This window comes from Natrix helvetica (genome assembly GCF_964273705.1).
Source record: "Natrix helvetica genome assembly, chromosome: 3".
Lineage (NCBI taxonomy): Eukaryota > Metazoa > Chordata > Lepidosauria > Squamata > Natricidae > Natrix > Natrix helvetica.
In genome coordinates, this window is record NC_138549.1 from 35,240,423 (window position 1) to 35,261,448 (window position 21,026).

General features: G+C 35.2%; 1 protein-coding gene across 4 annotated transcripts in view; it reads right to left on the reverse strand.

Annotated features, from left to right (window-relative positions):
• Nucleotides 1-21,026, reverse strand: part of MAP4K4 (mitogen-activated protein kinase kinase kinase kinase 4) — a 155,690-nt gene that overhangs the window by 132,895 nt on the left and 1,769 nt on the right. The window lies entirely within an intron of this gene.

Consider the following 21,026-nt stretch of genomic DNA (forward strand, 5'->3'; position numbering starts at 1 on the left):
AATAAGCGATGTAGGCAAATTCTGGCAACTCCTGAGTGGCTGTGGAAGATGATCTTTGGATAAGTAGAACATGCTGGTAGGCCAGTGCATGATGGCACATCATTTTTCTCATTTCAAAATGAGAAAAATACCATAGGAAGAAATGAAGAAGTTAGAAATGTACCAATTTAAAAGAACGAGTTCCATTTGGAATTAGATATTCCAGTGCTTAACACATAATCTTTCCTCATTTGTTTCAGGTTGCTTGTTAAGAAAAATCCTGAATGTACTTGGAGCCAGCATCAAGTACTAAAATAGCTGGTCATTCTTTAAAATTATCAACAAGGATTACCTTGTTCAAAGTATAATGTTAAAAAGAATCTGAAAACAAAACAATAGGCTTCACATCCCATATAGTATTATAACCATGCATTTCGGGAAATAAGCTTTTACAATCAAGGGATAAGCAAAAGTAGCTTTATCTGTCCCTTCTACTTCTGGGTTCAAGCAGAGACTGTAGAAAATTGCCTAGAATGCAATATAAAGATACTAGAAGATCCCTGATTCATAAAAGCTTTCATGATTTTTTGTTTTAAAAAAAGCATACACACCATAGTTATATATTTAATATTTGTTCCCTGAACACACAGTATTTGCCACCTGTTATTTCTCCTCTTCTACATCATTCCATTTGTGTTAGATTCAACAGGGCTTGAATAAAGCAGTAACAAACTTTCAGACAGTATCTATTAGCAGTTCAAACCATCAAATTAATTTATCAACATTTCTTATTGAACAATTTATCAACTGTAACATTGAAGAAACGTATATAAGGAATAAACATTCCTTATATAGTGAACCAGTTCATCCATTAACTTTTAAAATATTTAATATATGCATTCATATTTCATACATCTATGTACATGTTGATTGATGTGCAATTCATTTCATAAAACCATATTTGGCTTAGTACATGATAAATCCCATTATTCATCAGGATAGATAAAAATACAGAAATGGGAAATAAATATTCTATTTTTATATTCATATATTTTAATATATCAATATATGGATGTGCCCATCTAAGTAAATATTTTTGTGTACCATTGCCTGAGAGATTGCCTTTGATTCTCAGAGATTGCCTGGAAAAGTCCCTATTGTTTTCTTAGTGAGATATTTCAGAAGCTGTTTCTAGGGCTATTTCAGAAATCTGCCTCCTTTCTAGGGCTAATGGACAGCTGGCTTTGTGCTTAATGAGAGACTAGAAGTCACAGTCACCTGGTTTCTAGCCTATTGCCACCACACCAAACTGGCTCTCCTAAATAAAATGTTGAGAACCCTCAAATGCTAAGTCACTTCAGGAAAAGTTGGAAGAAAACAAAAGTTTATCCTTTGTTGCCTTATTGCACACGAACTTTAATGCAGACACCACCTACCACCGGATTAAATCTGATCCCATTTTAAAACAATCTATATGTAAACAATTTAAATCATTATTGTATACCATGAAAGAATAAAATATTCAGATCAAAAGTTATGGATCAAACGCTGGCTCACCTACTACAATACCTTTTGGAAAATGAGATATCTCCAATATATTTTTTGAGTTTCTAAACTAGACTGTACACCCTCTATCCCCAAAATATGGGGGTATCAAGATGACTATTAGTAAATATCAGTGACGTGCGGTGAGGTTTATGGCTGGTGAGGCTGGTGACATCATCAGCGCGAGCCGCGGTCCCCTTCATGTTGACTCAGGAAGGCGGAGAATGGGACCACGTGTGCAGGAGGCTGAGGTAGCTTCAGCCTCCTGCACACGTGGTCCCATTCCCCGCCTTCCTGAGTCAACATGAAGGGGACCGCGGAGTGCAAGCCGCGGGGAGCGCGAGCTGCGGTCCCCTTCATATTGACTCAGGAAGGCGGAGAATGGGACCACATGTGCAGGAGGCTGAAGCTGCCTCAGCCTCCTGCACACGTGGTCCCATTCCCCTCCTTCCTGACTCCTGAGTCAATATGGAGGGGACCACGGAGCGTGCTCTGCGGGACCGCGGCTCACGCTCCGCGGTCCCCTTCATGTTGACTCAGGAAGGCAGAGAATGGGACCACGTGTGCAGGAGGGAGGCTGAGGCTAGAGGAGCCTCCTGCACACGTTGTCCCATTCCCGGACCACGTGTGCAGAAGGCTCCTCAGCGCCTTTTCCCTTTTTTTTTATTTTCATGATGAGAGCGGTGAGGCTCTGCCTCCCCTGACCGCACGTCCCTGGTAAATATGTGCATGTAAGTGAAGATTACATTTTTGTGCATATATTTTATTGTATGACAGTTTTTTTTTTTAAATGAGGCAAATTGTTTGCCAAGTTTGGTGTATGAAAATTAAATGTAATTATATATACACCACAAGTGGAGGTGGTAACTCTGATTCTTTTTTCTAAAAAGATCCTGGGCATTTTTACCCTATATCTTAGGTTACTGTATTTGTTCTATCATTTCCATAACTTAGATGTCCTTTTTTACACCAAACTACCAGGTTACCTGAAAGAAATAAGCAGAACTGGGGTCAAATGCCCATCTAGCTTTCCAAGGTAACTGTAGTCTTATCATTTTCCACTTCCAGCCCAAACCCACTTCAAAATATGTTTGAATGGTTTTTTTAAGGAAGTAGGACAAGATGCATCTTGGGCTCCATGAAGCCGCAGAAATAAAAATGTAACCGAAAATTAAAGTCAAAATTTAAGATTGCTACCTTGTAGAACATGAAACCTATGGTTGAAAAGGAAAGGAGACAATAGGTACATATGACCAAGCAATGTTACGTAAGTATCATGAATCAAGTATGGGACTAAATCAGAAAGTGTTATTAGCTTACAGAATTAACTCAGCAGCTGCTTTCTTTAATTGCTAAGCATACTACAATTACAAGTCTCCACAGGAGAGTGTGCTACATTTTTGCAAAAGAAGAGGCATCTCATGGTGAGATTTTCAGGGCCTCCTGACCCAGAGGGCAGAGGGTTTTCAGACGTGTTTTTCTGAGGGTCTTTAATGAGGTTATGAGCGGGAAGGTCACTACTGGTTTTACTTTAGCCAAACGCCAGCTGTTTCCATCTTTGTCTAGTCTATACTTGACACCCACATAATTCTGTTTAACTTTTCTATAAAAGGATTCACAAGATGTTCATCTTATGCTTAAAGGCCATTGATTAAGAAATATTATTTATGTTGCTTAACGGTTTTTCCTATATTATCCCCATTCCATTTAATTCTAGCTGTCTTACAATTCATGATATATTTGATGTATCAATTCAAAATAAAATAGCATAATAAATCTTTGCATCACTGGACTTTAAAATTCTAGTTTAGAATTCAAGAATATATATTTTTTTAATTTGCAAAAGCCTGCAAATTAATTCAAGCGAGAAACAGATCTCAATTCTTTCATATTGAACAAACTAAAAGACACTTTCAGTTTATGTACACATGCCAATATGGTAGCTATACTATGTACTATACTTATTCCATTCAAAGATCATACCCACTTTGCTTCACACATAAACACAAACCCTCTACTTGCATTCAAAATAATCTGATATATTTTGTAATGTTGCAAGTATATGGCTGTCAAACTGTGAAATATTTTCAGTTTAAATATAAACAGCACTGTCTCCAACGTAGGTTTGATCATTCAAATTCTTTAGTCTGTGTCTCCAGTGAAAATCACATTTGCATGTATTTACTCTGTAGATACAATCCATTAAAGATACAATTCCCACAGCCACAATAATAATATTATTCAAAACATTTCCCTAATAAAACTAGATGGCTGAAATGGTTAGTTCAATTCGGACAATCTCATGGGATTCCCGTTAATCTAATGTAGGATAAAATTATCTTAACCAATAAGGCTCAGGTGAAATTCAAACAGAAGCCCACAGATAATTTCATGTGTGAAAAAGACCATTTCAATCCTCTATAGAAGCTTTAAATTTACATTGTACACATTTGTCAGGATTAAAATAATTGACAAGGTTATGAAATTGACAACATAAAAAATATCTTATTATAATTTCTGACAAACAATACGTGAATAGAAAAATGAACTCATAAATTTTACAATTGCCTGTCTCCCCTTCACCATTTAAAATGTTTACCAAGTACTACATGACTTCCATATAAATCAACAGAATAAGTCATCATATTTTAACAATATTTTAGCAACTCAGAGAAAAGCTCTTCATACCAAATCAACATCATGGCTAAATATACTCTAAGAGTCATTCAAATAAAACACCAAAAGTTTTGTTTTATTTATGGTGTTTGATTTGTTAGGTATTTTAGGTTATGTTTAGCCTTGATTTTTATGTAAAAATATAGGGTTTTTTTCAGGAATGGGTTCTAGCCGGCATTACTGCTGGTTCACTGGTGGGCGTGCTTCGCATGCGCAGTTCAATAGAAATAGAACTGAAAAACAAGATGGTGGCGGTGACTGTTGCAACAGGAGAACCTGTTCGTAGGTGTGGCCAGCCTGGGTCGCTGCCAGTTCTGAGACCCAGACCGGCATACCACTATCGGTTCAGCCGAACTGGGCTGAACCAGTAGAAACCCACCTCTGGTTTTTTTTAATATAAAATAGTTAACAATTGAATACAAGCAAGATACAAATTGAATTTTTAAATCTATTTATTTCATAGCGAGAGTTAATTAGATTTTCAGATGTAAACTACATCACCCTATTCCTTTTTTGGAATAAACAGTGTTATATAAAGTCAGCCAAAAGATGAAAAAATAATAAGCCACAAAAATCACAGACATAATAGAAAAAAAATAAATATAATTGAGTTTGGTCTGTACCAGCAACCTTGTTAACTGTTCCTTTCCATACCTTCCTCTTTTGCAAGTCATCCAAATTTTCATCTTCTCCAAAGACCATTTTATATTTTCCATTTTATATTTTTAACCAAGTGTCACACACTTTTAAGTTATATTAAACTGTGCAACAAACACATATAAATTAATTAAATAATCAATAGAGCAGTACAGGTAGTCCTCAAATTATGACTACAAATGCCACTTGAATTTCCATTGTAAATGGAAAACCACTCTCTAAGGGGTTTACAGAGTCAGCATATTGCCGCTAACAATTTGGGTTCTCATTTTACCAACTGCGGAAGGATGGAGGCTGAGTTAATCTTGAACCGGTCAGGATAGAACTCCAGGCTGTGGACAGTTAGTCTGCAATACTGCACTCCAACCAGGGACGTGCGGTCAGGGGAGGCAGAGCCTCACCGCTGTTATCATTAAAAGAAAAAAAAAGGGAAAAGTTAAAAGGCACACGTGGTCCGATTCCCTGCCTTCCTGAGTCAATATGAAGGGGACCGCGGAGCTCGCTCCGCTGGCTCGCGCTCCACTGGCTCACGCTCCGCGGTCCCCTTCATGTTGACTCAGGAAGGCGGGGAATGGGACCATGTGTGCAGGAGGCTGAGGCTGCCTCAGCCTCCTGCACACGTGGTCCCATTCCCCGCCTTCCTGATGACGTCACCAGCCTCACCAGCCATAAATCTCACTGCACGTCACTGATTCCAACCACTGCGCTACCATGGCTCCTTGCACTCATTTCAAGCAAATACTAAAAGTCAATATCCACAACAATTTTTAAATGAACTCTATGACATATTAGTTCAAACCGAAAGGCATTAGGTTCTGTAGAGCTATATTACTGTCCTTGCAGAAAGGAGCTTACAAATGTGAATGATACATAAATGAACAGAACAGCAGGACTAGTGACTTGTAACTGCTGCCATCAGGATAGTGAACAATCATGAATGTAGTGTGAAGTTAAAATACTTGGGGGAAGGACCACATGCATTGCAAAGCACAAGAAATCATGCAACATAATAGCTTGGCTGTCAAAATATATCTTCAGTTCAGTCTCTCTCACATCCCTACTTACTTTCCCACACATTCCACAAGTGACTTGCAACAGATGGCAAAATATGCAATATACAGTTTGAAACTGTATACTGTATTTTCTTACAAATCAAATACACACAATTGTACTAAAGGTAAAGAAAAAGTAATTTAGTACTTTTCCATATAACTCCAAATCCATTAATATCACAGTATACAATATATAAAAAACAAAGGGAAAGTACTAAAAAGAGAACACTAAAGGCCAGGGCTGAAGTCTACAGTAAATTTCTCAATAAACAGCAAGCCTATGACCCACATGCATGTAAGCATCTCATGGTCTTCAATCTATATACTACTAAAACTCTCCTGTCTCTTTGTAACTTTCCATTTGGTAAACAGTGCATCGTAGGGCAACAGTTTCTGAATCAGTGAACCTCAAATGGGCTTAATAAATGTGTCCAAAATTTGGGAGACATTACTGGGACTGAAATTTGGCAAAGTTGTGGCCCTTTCAGCACTGCTACACCATTGCCATCAGCCACAGTAATGTGATTGTCATTTCTGACTACATTTCCCAGGGACATGTATGGAGGGAAGGGAAGATAGGAGGGCCATAACCCTCTTTCTTTCCTCCGTCTGGCCGCTATGAACAATCAGCTGGCGGAAAGACCCAACAGGAAGCAGGGATTGGCTGCTTTGGACCCAAGGCTGAATCTGACAGCAGTGGGCAGCAAGTGAAGGAAAACTGCAGGTAGGGTTAGCTGGGGGATTCCAACATTTGAAGAGGAAATCTTGAGGAAATACCAGTTGGGGAGCAGATATACAGTTTTCCTCATGCATTTCCCAACAACGTAGCAGGTAGTTCCGTGGGTCAGCAGAGGAGAGGAAAAGCCTCCACCAGGTTTCTGCTAAGGGAGCATAGTCTGTATTGTATGGCAAATAAGGATTACCCAACAGGTCACATTGTATAGTTAATTTTTTAAGTGAATCAAAATCTCAGTAAAGTAATATAAAACCCACACAATTTGACTGATTTTCCACACAACATACTTAGCAAAGTTCTCTTCAAAGCCAAACTAGTGTTTAGAAGCCACAGCTAACTTGGGCTGTTTTGACACTTCTTACAATTCCAGGAGGTTTTCCTGCTGTAGAGAGAATTGGCAGCATGTAGTAATAACATAATTTTCTTAATCTCGTAGATGAGATTGTAAAAAGCAGAAGTGAAATGCAGTGAAACTATTATATGCACGAAGATGGAAAGCTAAAATCACCAATAATGAAGTAATGGCTGCCAGGATCATCTTATAGGGGAGATGGATGGCATAAACATTTAATTAATAAATAAAAATACGTAAGATACATAGGCGGTATACTGCCTGTTTGGACTGGTTCACTCGAATAGGTAGTGGAAATCGTGAGTGGGCTTGCCCACCCGCTCCGGTTCTATGCCGTCACATTTAGGCACTTTTTTAGCCAACGTGCATGCGTGGTAGGCTGAGTGCATGCACAGACGGGGTAGGGATACCACCTGATAAAATGGCTCAGTTAGCAGAAATGGACAAGTTCACTTGTTGGATCAAGGAGTTCCTTGGATCAACTCCTTTTATAATAGGCTGAAAGCCTCTTACAAATTTTTTACTGAAAATAGATTAAAATGAACTGCTGATTTTGGGATTTATTGATTAAAAACATTGTTTATGGAAGAAACAAGAGTTTGTGGAAAGGCAGAGAAGTTAATTACTATGTAACTGCCACAAAGGAGATTTGAAATAGTTTCTTTCAAAATGGTAGCTGTATTAAAATTCAGAAATATTTGCAACCATAAATTGATCCAGAAAGATATTTATACAACATCTGTACACAGGTCATAAAAAGCACATTTAAACACATCCATAAGTAATTCATAAAAATTGTAATTTCAAAGTTTTTTCAACCAAATGATAAGATTTAATTCAACAATTCTATATTATACTTAGCAAACGTACCTATTTACACTTCAATAATTTGAGAAAATTTTGTTTCTGCAATAGTGCTAAATAAGTATTTAACCAACTAATTAGATTCATGGAAGCATTCTTCCCAGACCTGCTTTTTCTAGATTTCAAAATATTTAATTTTTTAATTATTTTTTTCTTTAAGTACAAGGAAGAAAATTTCTCAGATAAATGTTTAAATGGTCTAGTTTTTACTATTGCATCTTATGCAATACAAAGAAAAAAATTCCTGCTTCAAATTAATGAGCAGAGATTTCAGAATTCCTTCAGTCTTAACAATACTATGGAACTACATAGTAAAAAGGTGAAAAAAACAGCATTACAGCTGTCTTTAGAGAATCGCAAAGAACTGCAAATCAGTACTTTGTATTCCTGAAGACATATTATGGGATATACATTGCATCATTATTATATCTTCTCAAGAGATTTGCTAAGATTACAACAATAATGTGTCCACCCTTTAAAATAAAAACTGTTATTTCCATATTGGTGCATTTCTACATAGATTTCAGACAGAAATATTCCTCAATTATTAAGAAGTTAGCATATGAATAAAACATTCCCTTTACCCATATTAATTTATTTTGTAAGGATGCAAGAGATAAACTGTAAAGGCAAAGTGCCATATACCCAGAATGGATTAACATTATGTCACAATAAAAATTCTTTAGAATTCCAGTTTTTTCACAAAGGAGGTACGTGTGAAAATGCATTAAGTGTATTCATTCCTATTTTAGAGTAAGCTGTCAAAAAGACTGATGAAATTCTAGAAGATTCCTTCCTGAGAGTGGTGGAAAAGTTTTGGTGTTGTTTTTTTTTTACAAAGTAGGACAGATAGGTTCATCATTTTAACAAAAAGTAATAAGAACAAAGTCTGTCTTGTTATGAACAGCAGCAGCTACAGACTGACATATAATAATTAATCAATCCACAAACAGAATTGTTCTTGGCTGTTTAACCATCTCAGCTGCAAGAGGAGCCAAGGATATTCAGAAGGCACCCCAATAAGCTGGTAATTATGGTGAATTAATGCTTTAAAATTTTATTAGTCAGTTAAAATCCCTTTAATCTGTTAACAACTCTAAAAACAAAGAGGGATAAAGGGGAAAAAAGTGTACATATTTACCATAAGCTGCCATATATTGATCTCAGCCTATGGTTCATTTCACAAACATTAAATGAAGTTGGCCTTGAAAACCAAATAGAAGGACTTCAAAAGTTTTTTTTATCTAGCTCCTTGCGCAGTTTATCCTGGAAGACTCCCATGACTAGCACTATAAAATTCTAAATTTAAAAAGGGTAAATATTTACACATGATTCTTATATTCAAGCAATAATATATAAAATTTTTAAAAAATACTAAATACTGTTATAAAAATTCATTGTAAGAAATGTAATGTTGTACTAGGAAATCAAGAAACTATCAATCATTTCATTAATAGCAAATATTTTAATAAAAAGTGTTACTGGGTTTAAGGATCAGACTGTCAGTCCCAGATGTTTTAACTGTTTAACATTGGCTATTAAGTTTTATTTTCATTGCTGCTTGTTTTTTAACTGTGTCAGTTATTCAAAGACAGTATGGCAAAATAGGCAGCTATATACATTTAATAAAAAATATTTTATTTTAATTAATTTGTATTATATAAGTTTTTAAAAAGAAAAACAATACAATTTAAAGAGAAAAAGGAAAGTAAACAAAAAGTAATCAGTAAACTGAAGAAAATAAAAGGAAGAAAAATAAGGTGGCTTAAGATCTTTTTTGGAGCAAACATAAATGCATTTAGATTTTATCTTCTCTAACGTTATAGATGGCTCCATTCTTTGCATATCTATCCTTTCTAATTAGTATCAAACCCATAAATCATGAATTTATTTGTTTCTGTTGTAAGCAAAAAGTCCATAAAAGACTTCCAGTTACTTACATATGTAGTTATGATCTTTTCTTTAGTCAAACAGAATAAAATAAATTTTAAAATGTTTTGCAGGTTTGAAAGATTTTAGCTAACTTCTTCCAGTTCTTATATATAACTGTCCAATTTTTCTCTGCAATGTGTTATTCTGCTAGAAGAAACCAGGTTTCATGCCTCTCTTTATGACATCCAACAACCAAAACTTCTGAAATATATAGATTTTGCAAGGACTTATTGAAGAACTCAAAAATATTGCTAACAAAGAAATTGTGAATATCTCCCAACCAACAACAGAACATCGGAAACTATCTAGCATTGGTCGACATTTAACTCAGAATTGGCAGAATGTAGTTATGGACTCATTATTAGATATAGCTAAACATCAGACAACAGATTAGCTCTAACACTCCTAGAGAACACCAGTAGTTCTAGATGCAGTTTTACCTTATGCTGGTAATGGCGAACATTTTCGGTACCGAGTGCCAAAAAGGGAGCGTGCATGCTCGTCTGGACCGCAACCTGGAAGAGGAGCTGCCTAGGGAGCATGGACGTGCCCTAAAATGAATTTCCAGTTTCTGGCATGTACATGCCAGGTAGTTTTCCAGGCTTCTGGTGCGCATCCACGCACAATGATCAGCTGGCCGAAGCGCTTGCTCACGCAGGAAAACGGAAGACCAGCTCTTCCAGTTTCCAACACTGCCACATGCACGAAAGCCAGCTGATAGTTGTACGCATATGCGCCAGAACCTAGAAGAGGAACCTGTGATGCCGCACATGCCAGGTGTCATGGCTACTTGTGCCACTTCGGACACGTGTGCCATAGGTTTGCCATCACGACCTTATGCTGTTATTTTAACAGCCTTTTATTAAATCTAGTGAGGCATTAAATCTTGTCCTCATATTAGGGACATGAAGGAAAAACCGCCCTCAAGTTGTGGTTTATTTATTTATTTATTTAAACTTATTAGTCGCCCCCTCTCCCCACAGGGACTCGGGGCGACGTACACAAACAACAGTCAACACAGTGTCATACAGTGGTGACTACAATGATACATCTGTGTAGTTTTACAGAACATAGGATCACTCCATATAACCTGCAAGCTTACCTTGCTGAAGATATATTTTCAGCCCTACTGAAATTTTTTGGATTTCTTGTTCTGACATGCATAATTTAAATCTTCTTAGCATGAACCTCTTAAAAGGTATGCCCTTGTAAACATCTTTGATTAAGGCAAAATCCCCTCTGTGTCAGGCTTGACATCAATGGTTTTATAGGCCCATCCTGCTAAGTGTCTTGGTAACAATATAAAAAGGGGTTTTCAGTGCTTTTTCCAAAATGCTTGTTCAACTTCCCACTCTAAACTACAGCTGTGGGTTTTTCTGGTGGTATCAGGTCCAAGTTCTACTCAGGGTATTTCTGTTTTAGCTCCCTAGAGATCAACCAAGACTGGCTACATGCAACAAGCTCCTTTATAGACATTGTAAAACTGCATAAAACTTTTGGTACTACTGTACTGATTATTAACTATAATAATATTCTTAAATGGAGGCCCTTAAGTTGTTTTTTTGTTGTTGTCCATAGATCTATATTTGGAAAGTAAGTTTTGAATCTTGGTACAGTAGAACCTCTGGTCACGACCATAATTTGTTCCATAACTTTGTTCACAAACCGATTTGGTCATGACCTGAAGCTAATTTTGGAAATTTGGCGCTTATAAAAAATGGCGCAGAAGGGAAAATTGGCCGCCGGGTGTGTGTGTGAATGTTTTGGCAGAACCCAATTGGTCGTGGTCAGAAGCGTTCGTGACCAGAGGTTCTACTGTATAAGGAATCATTTGTAGAATAAAGCTCAGTCAATGTTTGAGAAGTTAACATCATATTTAAAAAGAATTTCCAAGGAAAATTAACCAGAAATTAACTAATAAAACACGCTATTCTGCTAAAGACCTATAATAGATATTCCTCTAGCATTCTTTGTCTATAAATTCAGAATTGTAAATAGGGCAATTCTCCTTTATTCAACACAAAATATAGCATTAATTCAAAACTGAATTCCTAATTTGGTACTGTATATTATAATAACATTTGCAAAATAAATACCTATACCAGAGATCTCCGCATACCTTTCTTAGCACATGATCAAACAGTGACAAACATTTTTTCCCAGCACAGCTGACACTAACTATTTAATTGCCCATATTGTTAGAAAGCTAAACCACTTGCAGGAGAGTATATAACTGAATAAATTTTATTTTCTAACTGAATTATAGAGTTGAATCAATTCCTGAATCTGGAGAGTTTCCAGATTTAAAAACTCATTTTTAAAAATTGTACTTTTGTTCCATTAATGATAGATGTAGAGTTCTTTAAAAAACATAGACATATAGGGGCAGGGGGGGGGGGACTACAAAAATATAATATTGGTATTATTCTTTGGGTAATAGCTATTTATTCAAATGGCAAGACAGTTTTCCCCCTAAATCAGAATTAATATAAGATATAAGACAAAGAGGGGGGAAAAAGAAATTTATTCTAGAGTGACATATCAGACAAAAATATATAGTTGGTTTTAATGTGTTTAAATTCAGCATTTTGGTTTAATAATCTACAAATAGTTTAATAGTTAAACTTTAATGTGTGAATCCATTTAATGTTTATTCATATATGCAGCTTTAAACAAGGTGTTTAAACATAATCTCATATTACTATATAAGGAAGTATTTAAGTGTTCTAAATATTATTTAGAACTTAAAATTGTTTTACATCTTTTCCACAGTTGTTTGACAATATTCATTTATTACTGAACAAGTAGCTAAAGATTTCAAAATATGAACTGGATTGTTTATTATTTCCCCTATTGCCTTTTTCTGAAAATTACAACACATAGGTCTGTAACTATTCTTAAAACAAAAGCAATTCCTAATATGTCTGTGTTCTAATACAAACATCATATATACTTTCCACAATAGTTTCATCTAAGTTTACAGTCGATTTTTAATACTGCAAGCAGATTTGTACAGTCCAGTTTAGATAATACAGTCAATTTGCATTATTTTTAGATTCCAAATTTGCAAATTTGTTTACTTGCTAAAATTTATTTGTAATTGCGAAATCAACAATCACAGAACTGTCATTCACGCACAGTAAGAAAAGTGAAAAAGTTGAATTATCCAACACACACATTCCCATCTGAGATTTTGGTATTCACTAATTCAGCGTTCATGGTGATTTTATAGAATGTTAATTTCCACAAATAACAAGAATCCTCTGTACCTCAAGTTCTGACACAATCAGAAACGATCATACTCTATCACTATCCCATAATGACCCTGCTTTCCAATGAGCATTTACTTGATCCCATGTGCACATCCAGGAAGAGACAGAGCTCCTTCACAATACTTGTGGAATTGTCCACAAATAAAGAGAGAATGCCCATACTTAATATACAACCCTTTAAGCCTACTTCTGCACACCTTTGTATTTTAATTTTTTTACCTGTCTCTTTTTCAGATTCTCTTCAACTTCATCCAACCCTAATATTTCCTTTCCTTTCTTCTTTTCAACCCTTTTGGTTTTTCTCCAAATAATTATTGCTTTTCATTCATTCACGCTCTACAACCCATCCTTCTTAATATACTGGTCACTCATATTTATATTTAATTCACTCAGCACCCGTATCTCTTTATCCCTCTTTCTTATTTTAATACATTCACTTATTAAGAATTCCATACTAAACTGAACATATTTTTATCTTTCTCCTAACATCTAATAAAGAACCACACATCCATCTGGATTTCTTTCAATTCATTCTTCTTAACTGACCGGATACTACCTATTATCTTTGTAACATCATATCTTAACATTTCTCCTTATAAATTGGTGCAGAAAGTCATCTAGGGGACCTTCACTTTATTTCTGCTTTGACCAGAAATTCTTTACACCCTACATACAATATTAAGTATATTATTAAAGCACTTTTGTGCTTTATCACTGTCATATGGGGAAGCACAAAAGTATTAAAAACATCCTACAAAGCATGCTGTATTAAATAATACACTTGCATACAACACATTATTTGAGTATATAAAATAAATGTACTTTAGCTGAAGGCTACTACTTTTATTTTTATATAACTGTTATTCAGTTTTTCTCTTAGCTACTTAATACAAGGATTTGAAAGAAATTCCTTTAGAAAAGAAAAAGTTGGAAAAAGTTCCTTAATACTATGGAAAGGATAACCATAGCATCAACATAACACAGGAGTGTCAAACTGGCGGCCCACAAGCCAGATTTGTCATGCGCAGGCCACACCCACCCTGACTCCGCAAAGACAAAAAATGTTGTGATATGTTGCAATACATCACATGACATGATCGAGTTTGACACCCATGACATAACAGGTCTATCTGCTAACACTGGATGATAAAATTCATGTGTTTACTCTAGGTTCTCACTCTTTATGTATAAGTTGTAAGTATTCATTCAATTTTGCCTGTCGGATGCAACTGATACATTAATTTTAGGTCCAATTAGTGACTAGTATTAGAAAATGTAATCTGAGGTGAAGATTGACTTCAAATTCTTAGAGTTTTCATGTAAAAACACATGTATATTCACTTCCACAACAGCACCCCTCCTTAATATCACAATATTTTTTATTTATTCCACAAATATTTTAAACAACTAGAGTAAATGTTTCCAAAGTTAGCATGACACATGGTAAAGTATGGCTGGGAAATTCTGAGGGTTGAAAGCCATATATTTTCAAATTGCCAACTTTAAAAAACACTGAGCTAGGGAAACATCATAGGTAAATATAAAGGTTCCCCGTACATGCATGCTAGTTGTTTCCAGCTGTAGAGGTGGTGCTCATCTCCATTTCTAAGCCAAAGAGCCAGTGCTGTCCGTAGACACCTGTGTGGGCATGACTAAACGCCGAAGGCGCATGGAGCACTGTTACCTTCCCACCAAAATGATCCCTATTTTTCTACTTGCATTTTTTACTTGCGATCCTTGTTTAATTTTACTCAATGCCAAACTATTCTGTTTATTCTCAGGTATACTCTACCTCCATCATATACTACTCTTATCCATGAGGCAACTACCATTCTCTCCTATTGCATGCAATAATTCAAGGTTGTTTATTTTAACATACACATTTTCTAAAGCAACCTAAATTCATACTCATGGTTTTCTTAATTACCTATTGAAGAGCAAAAATCAGGTCTATATTTTCTTTATCTTGCATAAAGCAGCAGTGACTTCCTAATGATTCATATTTTAACATTTCTCCACCAGTGCCATATATTCCACCATGTTATTTTTCATTATTATTCTTTACATTTAGCATTTTCTTCTTTTTTCTTATAGAAATTGACATTCCTTATTTTAATTGCACTCTTTATAACATCACTATCATTTACATAGACATTTCTAAAATGTGCATTCCAACATTACCTCACTTCACTTTCAACCTAATTCATTTCATACCTTTTATTTTTAATTACATTAAATCTACTGGAGGTTCCCTGCTAAGACCTAGTTTTCAAAATAAATTTTCTTTTCCGTAAAAACTGTTCCACGCTTATTCTACTTCTTACAATTATTTTCATTCAGTTCCAAGTATTTTCCATATCATCCTTCTTAATATTTACTTCTTACATTATGTTTGGAGATTAATCTATCTTTCTAATACTTTTTAATAGAGGCCTATATTTTTCCTTCCTGTAATTATTCTACTATAGAATAGTAGTGCATTCACTTCTTTTCTATTTGTCCATTCCCATTTTTCCCAAGACGCTCTCTTAACACCACCAAATAATGGTCCCTTCCATATTCAAAACCATTTCATCATCAGTCCACCAATTTTCTCATTCATTTTAAGCAGTCATATCAATCATGCTTTTTGATTAATTATTTTTCCAGGTACATAAGTAGTGTTCTGGCTAAATGTATGTATTTGCAAAAAACATTTTTTTCTAATAAATATATCTTTCTCCATCACCATATTCATTCACATTGGTTCTCGAAAGGTTGTGTTCCTTTCTCTGTACTTACTCATACCGTTCTGTCACCCATCATTTTCCCTCTGATATATTAAATCAGAATGTTGTAACAATTTTCTCTAAAACTCATCTTAAATCATTTTATTATCACTGCCCATGTATAATATGCAAATACAGCCATTTTGGATTTCTAATTTTATGGGCACTATATCGTACCAACTTTAAATAATACCAACATTCTCATATGTAGTTTAACAGTTAATCATAATTAGGTCCCCACATTAACTTCCCTGCATGCATTCATCAATTCTAGACCATAACATCAGGTTTCCATCATTAATATATAATGCATCCTTTCTCTTTCTCTTAGTTTCATAGTTACCTATTTTGTTTTCACTCATGTGTTAATTTATGCTCCTTAACATTTACTCCTCTTAACTTTCAAGTCACAACCTTACATATGCATCATCAGATATTATTACCAATACAATTTCCAAACACCCATCATGGTTTTTGTCAACAAAGTTTCATATACTTTTTATGAATACAGAAAAGATGAAGGCTAAACTACCAACCATAGTTTCATCTGTGGCATACATACTATTTGTTGCCAAATAGTAAGAACAATATTGTGGGACAGGATGCTGGAAACAGAACCAAAGATCAATTTTATCCTTTGTATGATCATGCAACTCTATCAGGCTAGAGCCATAGAAAATTGCCCTCATTCTATCAACTAGGAGATATATGCATTTTACATACACATACTGAGGAAGTAAACAACATATCAGAAAAGCATATGAGCCTTCTAATAAAATGTATTAGGTGGAAAGGATGCTAAGCAGACTTTTTCCCCCCATTATGGTCAAGCATAGCTCTCCCTCCTACAAGGCTCCTGCACTCAATCATGCAACATGTAACATATGTTTGTTGATATTGTAAGTGCTGAATGTGGGAAAATAGGTAGAAAATACTTCAAATGTAAGCTTTTGCACACAATCCTCTGAAAATTTCACTTAAGCTGGACAACTACTCAATCATGCTACAGACATTTTCAATTTCAAGATGTTGTATTTTCTGGTACCAAAAGGTACCACATACTAAGAGCTACAGTGCAAATTCATGAAAATGACACCAGATTTGGGGAAGCCTCTTAAAGGAGAAAATGATTTACTAACCGGCAATGGTCATGTTTAAATAAACATTGTACTTTGAAACACTGAACACTAAAAATACTGTTTATCTACTTAAAAAGAAACATCTATTACAATATTGAGGAACGCCTATTAGCCAACCCTATTTTTCAAAAATAAACAATATTAAATATAGAAATGGCGATATCAGTAACTTCAAAATTGTGTATATGTAATTTCTAATAATTCCAAGTGTGGCTAGACATGTTATTATACTGTAACAAAAACAAGGAGTTATGTGGTGTCTTAAAGACTAACAATTTTATTGGAAAAGAAGCTTTTGTGGATTACAACCACTTCATCACTATGTATGAAATATTATTTAGAACAGAAAGCATACCACAGTTGGGGGAAAGATGGGCAAAAGAGAAATGTAGGCAGAATGTTTAACATATAGCAGCAGCAGCAGCGGAATAAATAGCAGAATTCTTATCCCAGAGTAAAGGATAAAGACTTCACTGAAGTAGAATGTACAGTAAAAAATATTTTGTCAAGTATAATATCTCAAGTTGTTCAAAGTATTTTCACACACAACTGGTTTCCCCATTACCATCCCTTTCCAGAAACACAGGGAACATGCATAATTTATACGTGGCTCTTGAAATGCTGAAATATGAATAAAGTAAAAGAAGCCTTCACAACAGACTGTCTCACAAGGTTTCTAGAGAGCAGCAGCGTGAGTCCATTCCCAATTATAAGGGCACATTTCCTGTGGTATTCAAGCCTACTATTGCCTGTTATTTCCTAATCATTAGCTTTTGCTGGGGTCTTTGAACAGACATGGGAAATATTTACAGCAGCTGTTTGTAAAGGACACTTGTTTTTCCAGTGCTTCACTTTTATTTCAGTGCTTTACAGGAGGAAAGTTGTTGGATATATACTTTCTTCAGCTGTCTTTTACACATTATCATTGTCAAACTGGTTTTTCCAACAACAACACGTATTTAGAAACTCAATTCCAGATGATAAAACGCTAATAAGCCAAAATAAAGATTTCCCACAGTAGGTAGGTAGGTAGGTAGATAGGGAGGGAGGGAGGGAGAGAAAGAGAGAGAGAGAGAGAGAGAGAGAGAGAGAGAGAGAGAGAGAGAGAGAGAGAGAGGACAGACAGACAAGATACTTTGTGAAAAATATAATTCAGCATGTCTGTAACAAAGCAAACAGCAAGTTGAGTATCACTATTTTTGTAAAATACCACCAGTCACCGACACAACTCATGTGGGTTTTTCATACACTTACTCTCATGATTTCACTCATAAGTGAAATCCTATCTCTTAGATTAACACCAGAAGTAATACCCACGAAGTTCATCACTTCACAGATATTAAAACTATTTATTAGTGGATCTTAGTTAAAAATATAAATAAATCACAAGAATTATAAAGCAATAAGCTTTAATACCATCAATAATCAAAAACTTTTAAAAGTACAGGACTTTGTTTATGATGTATAATAAAGCATTGGTGAATTGGCACTCTTTTTTACATTTTTTTCTACAAGTTTCTATTTTATTACAACACATAATATAAGAACCTAGACAATCCTTCTACTAAATCCAAATAATCATTATAATTCATTTATTTTGAGGCTTCACATTTTTTTTGTTCTATTGCCTTTCAAAGAACAATCAGGGCACCCAATTCATTAGAAAATACATCCCTGGTGTTGCTGCTCCTTATTCTGCAATAAGAACATGAATGCTGGTGAGCAAGTCTGAACATGCTATTCAGCTGAGAACTAGTTGACCTCAGATTGATAAAGAGGATTTACTCACCCTATTCTACAACTATCCTGCTTTCTAGAAAAAATGTTTTAATTTGTACAACACATCAGCTAATCATTCACATCAATGAAACTTCAAAACAAAGCTTCCACAAAGGGCTCAAAACTATGGTTTTTATCTAAACTGAATTTATATGGAAAAGAATTAACTGTAAAAGTAAAGAAACTATGACTCTCTTCTTTCTACTTTAGCTTGGAAAAAAACAACACAGTCCATTATTTACACTTCAGAGTAGCCATCCTTCTTCCTAAGTAGTAGTACTCTTCAGAGTAGCCAGCCTTCTTCCTAAAGGCTATATTCAGTGTTATATGAATGGTTTTCTAATAGAACAGCTGTAATTCTTGCAAATTCCCAAATCTCTTTCTGAGAGTCACTCCATTTGATGTAGCAAATATTGGGGGGGGGGGGAGAATAAATTTTTCTCCTTGTTATCAGCAGCCTTCACTGCGGAAGGCTTGCTAAGGTTTTTGGTAGCTGGGGAATCCTGGAGTTGTAGTTCCACCTCTGGAAGAACATATGATTCTTGTCTTTATACCCTGGTGTTTTGTAGAAAATGTAAGGAATAAATAAGTGGTTTCCATCCATGGCAACTTTGAGCATGAGGAATTCAACTGCTAGAATTATTAGAATGGCCATACTGGCTAGGAAATTCTGGAAGTTGGGGGCCATACATCTTAAAGTTGCTCAAGTTGGGAAACACATTGTATTAAGCTATAAAATGATTGGGTTTTTTTTACTAATATACTGTTTGAAGCAAACATTAGTGTATACTGCATAAGCCCAGTCAACTATGGGGTCAAGCCAAAGGCAAATAATAAATCAGGATTTAGCAAGCTATAGTTTAGCCCAAAATGTCAGCTTAATTTCTGTTTGATCTGAACATCTCATACAACCTGCTAAGGTTTATTATGCACCTTTGTTGCCAACTCTTTAGAAAAATACTCATAAAAAGAAGGACATTAAATCATAACGATAACCACACATTATAAACTTATCTCACTAGCTGCTCCACATCTTAGACTAGAGCAATCTACAAGGAAGAAATGATGAGTGAAAAGTTTCATCAAGTAACTGCTCTGTAATGCCCCATCTTCAGCATCACTATGGCTAACACAAGGCACACTATTTGGGATACAGGTACAAACTAGGAAAAAGTTCAGTCAATTGGTGCTCCTTCAAAAAAAGGCATTAAATTTTTCACTGAAAATTTGTGCATATAATAAGAGAGAATCAAACCATTTTAATCCCATTGTAATATTACCGAAATTGAAATAACCTATCAGAAGAATTACACTAGTTTATATAACTGTCTTCTTTCAAGGTACAGATATTTATGCAGCGTGTTCATATTAGGTCTAGCAGTGTTTAGGTACCACCAGTACTTCCATTTCATGAAAAACTTTGCAACTCAAACCAAGGTATTTCAATCAAACTTCTGCCAACTCCAAAAGTGTACTAATTAGCTTGCAATATTTTAAGATTAAATTATGTCTATTGCATGATTTGAATTAATTGACGGTGAGGTATACATTCATACAATTGAACTCCATTCTGGGGAATGGGAGAAAAAGACACACCCAAGATGATGTAACCTTCACAAGCAATAACAATGCAGAAAAATGAAACTCAAAACCAGGTATCAAAAGGTCACCTATAAATTAGTTTCAGACTCAGACTCATAGTGATTCATTCAATCCCTACATAGGCCTAGTTCTTTTTGTCTAAAGCAAGGCCAGACCAATTCAGCTCACTGCAATGTTTTTACAGTTGCAAACAGTATACCAATCCATACAGCAATAACTATCAGATATGAGGATGATCTACAAGTACATGTCAGAAACTACTTGTACACAATCATGCATCTTTTCTACTGTATACCTAGAGATGAAAATCGATGAGTGATGAACAACAGTTCTTAAGATCTGCAACACAGCACAAGAAATACATTTTTGTTACTTCCTCAAATTAATTCAAATTCTTTTATATAAACAAACCCTGGCTAGCTGTTTCACTCCCATAACAATGTGCATTGGAAAACTTAGTCATATAGGTGACTAAACATTACACAGCCCGTGATATTGCAATATTTGTTTCCTCTAAAAGGGGGTATATCTTGAAGACTTTCACAGCAACTTATCTTACCCATGTTTGTGTATATTTGTGTATGTGTTGTGTGTCTCCCCCCCTCCCCAAATTTCATCTACTTGTCAAACAGGTTGTTCCAGAAATTTTGATTTTCTGCTTTACAGCCTGAGA